Raw genomic sequence first — 4025 nt, 5'->3', positions numbered from 1 at the left:
TTCTAATCAGGAGAGTTGTGTCCCTGTGCAGACCATGGACTGGGCTGAGCCAACAACGCTCCATCAGCTTTTCAGGAGCACCAGCTTTGGTGTGGGCTAAGCAATGCAGGTTGTCTCTCAAGTTGATCAGGTGCAGGATTTTTTATTTGTCAACACTTTTGTTACATTTCTGAGTTTTGGGGTTTTATTCTGAAATTGTTAAGGAATTTACAAAAGCAAAACTTGCTTGATGTTGGTTAAAGCCCGTGATTGGAAGCCTGTAACTCAGCCAGCTCCCAAGAAGCCAGGACATCTTTGTGAGCACAGCTGCCACACACCAAGTGAGAACATTGCTTTGTTTTTAAACTAGACTCAGAATCTCAGATACAGCATTGAACTTTCATAAGCAAGCCCTGGAGAGATCTCACTTTGAAAATGGTGATAATAAGGCTGTTTCTACACTTGATCTTAGCCAAAAGGCTGAGAAGCCATAGAGAATGGGGCCATTTCTGACAGAATTGAAATGAGTGCTCTAACACCTGCCTTGCTCAAAGCACACCAGAGCTAAGTTTACCTTTGTGGCAAAGAGTAAAGTATGCCTTGGCAAGTTTTCATTGCTTGTAGGGTAAACAGACCACTTCCAGGCCACTAGGCCCAAGTCACTGCCAGCAAAGAGTGAGGCTGATTTTCCCACTGTGCACTCATAGCCTTCACAGTTAAGGAGTTTTGTATTTTTACTCATTTAAAATTAGCAAAGAAATCTCTTCGAACCTCTTTACCTCTTGGAGAGATCTAGAAGGTGATTAAATATCGAGGGCTTATTTAATTTGGGGAGAGATTTCTATTTTCTGCCTCTAGGAGTAGAATATCACATTTCCAGGGCTCTCCAGGTATGGGTCATGCTCAGATTGAGTGCAAGGTGGTCAAAACCCCAGATTCTAAAGTTACATGCCAAGATTCAAGTCCCAGCTCTGCTACCTATAATACTAGCTATGTGACTTCACTTATATTAACCTCCATTGTAGTATCCTCTGCAAGCCTCTGTCATGAGCTAATATATCAACTATATGCACTTATTGTTTCATGCCCTGCATGTATTCCCCATAGCAACCCTCTGAGATTGACACAATTAACATTCCCATTTTACAGTTGAAGAAATGAGGTTTGGGGTGGTTAAGCTATTTGCGCAGGGTTACAGTGCTTATAAGTGGTAAAGGTGGAATCAACCTCAGGTTGCTCTTTTCTAATCTATGTCACGTATGGTAGCCATGACTCAAAGATGTGCTAGAGGTCCCAGCAGTGTTTCTGAGAGAGTAGACTATCAACAAAGAAAATTAAGCCATTAATAACAAAAAGTAACTTGACAAGTAAAAAGTCATTGAAACACTACCATACTTCATTAGCTTGGGGAGAAAATAATCCATGCAAAGTCTTAACATCTGCCAGCCTGCCAAACTAAAGTAAATCTGAGAAAAATGGAATATCCACTGTTTTTTTTTTTTTTAGTATCCATTTTAAGGGTACAAGACTTAATCCCTACCCTTAAGTAGATGATCCTCTAGTTGGACAGATTAAACACTGTATTTGCACGTGCAAAGCAATATACTGCAAGTGTACTTGCAATATACTTTACCATATCATCACTGGTGAAATGTTTAACATATGATCAGCCTAATACAGGGCTAGTCAAGCAAGAATCTTAGAGCAACTGGTGGGCATGGTCTCTTCATGTATGTTCAGATGTTAAATTCTGTAGGTGTTTGAGGGAGTTGATGGGAATTGAACTGAGTCTTGAAAGAAGGAAGAGATTTGAATAAAATGGACAGAGGATTAAAAGGCTTTCCAGAAAAGGAGAATGCATGACTGAGGTCACAGGGGGCAAGAAGAAGTACCTGGGATGGCACAGAGAGAAAGGGGAGGAGGGAATGTGTTGTTTTTTTTATTGTTGGGGATTCATTGAGGGTACAATAAGCCAGGTTACACTGATTGCAATTGTTAGGTAAAGTCCCTCTTGCGATCATGTCTTGCCCCCATAAAGTGTGACACACACCAAGGCCCCACCCACCTCCCTCCTTCCCTCTTTCTGTTCCCCCCCATAACCATAATTGTCATTAATTGTCCTCATATCAAAATTGAGTACATAGGATTCATGCTTCTCCATTCTTGTGATGCTTTACTAAGAATAATGTCTTCCACGTCCATCCAGGTTAATACGAAGGATGTAAAGTCTCCATTATTTTTAAATAGCTGAATAGTATTCCATGGTATACGTATACCACAGCTTGTTAATCCATTCCTGGGTTGGTGGGCATTTAGGCTGTTTCCACATTTTGGTGATTATAAATTGAGCTGCAATAAACAGTCTAGTACAAGTGTCTTTATGATAAAAGGATTTTTTTCCTTCTGGGAAAAAATCCCAGTAATGGGATTGCAGGATCAAATGGGAAGTCTAGCTTGAGTGCTTTGAGGTTTCTCCATACTTCCTTCCAGAAAGGTTGTACTAGTTTGCAGTCCCACCAGCAGTGTAAGGAGGGAATGGTTTTTTTTAGAAACATAAGACATGTCGTTGTCAACGTGATTAGTTTACAGAGAGTGTTCATAAATAACCAGTAACTAGCTAACTCTGTAAAGTAGAGCTATGTAGGGGTATTAGTATTTCCATTCAAAAAATGAGAGTTGAGAGTTGCTCTTCAAGCTGAGAGTCCATGGGTATGCATCAGTGGTGTGCTAGCATTAAAAAGAGAGTGTATCAGCCTCTTTCATTTTTATCACACTCTGTATTTCCTTTAGTACACAGGATAAAGCAGAATCACAGTCTTCAAGTCAGGAAAGGGATTAAATAAACATTATGAGGTTAAGTATAACTCTAGTACATCAAGTAGAAGAGCATCTAATATACTCAAGATATTACCATAGGGTTCTATCACAGAGTATCTGAACCTTCATATTTATCTCTATCTATCTATATTCATCTATTCTGTCTATATCCATCTTAAAGAATCATATCTTAGTGTTCTTTCCTTAAGGTTTTTTCTTTTATCTAAAAAGTAACCTTTGTTCAAAAACTTCATAGACCTGAACAAATTTGACTTTCAGTCACCACAGTCCATTTTCAATATCTTTAAATAAATTTTTAACTTGAGCTGTGTGTCTAGAATCATAGAAAATTTGTTTGTTTGTTTTTGAAAATACTATTCATAAGCCAATTAAGATGATGGAATTTTGCAAACATTCATCTCCCACTCATATAAATTCACAAAATAGAAGGAAATGAAATTGTATTACTTACATGGAAAGACTCTGACATAAGGTGGACAGTGTAAACAAATACTTTTTTTACCTTCTTCAGCGTCAGAATCCAGATAAGTTGTATGTACATCACAGTTTATGCTGAAAGTTGAAATTCAGCTTAGCAATTCACTATTTCCCGACCAAGTTTCATATGTAGGTCCTGTCTTCATTATGTATTTACATAATAATAGATTGATGTTGAGACTGTGAAGCTGCCCATTATAAGAAAGAGATAAACCTGGAATCCTATAATGTCATATTAATGATGACAGCAGTTATTGGTTTTTGGTGACTTGTAATGTTTGAGACCCTGTGCTAGTATTTTATACATTATTTTATTTTCACAAGATCCCTGCATGGATTTTTTTTTTCTTCTGTCATTTTATATCAGAGAAATAAGCTTAGTGGAGGTAAGCAAATTGCCCAAGATCCTATAAGATATTATGTTGTAGAACAAGAATTCCATCATGAATGCCTCTAAAAAAGTAAAAATTGAAAAGCAGTACACCTGCTAATTGGTGAACCACCCTTAACCATCTTAACTATGAAATAATATCAGTGGTTGTATAAGACACATTAGCTTTATCTTTTAAAAAAATTTCATCATTATCAGAAAAGGAAAATAGATAAAAAGCACATTTCTAAAGACAAATTAAAGGGCCCGTGGCATGCTTGAAGAAAGAAGATGAAAGAAGCAGAGTGAGTGTCAAGAAGACTAACAATTCACAAAGATCAAACAGGATAATGCCTGTCAA

General features: G+C 37.6%; 1 pseudogene; it reads right to left on the bottom strand.

The window, feature by feature from the left end:
• Positions 1-323: 323 nt before the first annotated feature.
• LOC128597744 (uncharacterized) lies at positions 324-471 on the bottom strand (annotated as a pseudogene).
• Positions 472-4025: the final 3554 nt, after the last annotated feature.

The sequence above is a fragment of the Nycticebus coucang genome, chromosome 10 (genome assembly GCF_027406575.1).
Source record: "Nycticebus coucang isolate mNycCou1 chromosome 10, mNycCou1.pri, whole genome shotgun sequence".
Taxonomy (NCBI): Eukaryota; Metazoa; Chordata; class Mammalia; order Primates; family Lorisidae; genus Nycticebus; species Nycticebus coucang.
The sequence above is the reverse complement of the archived record's forward strand: the minus strand, read 5'-3'. Positions and strand labels throughout refer to the sequence as shown.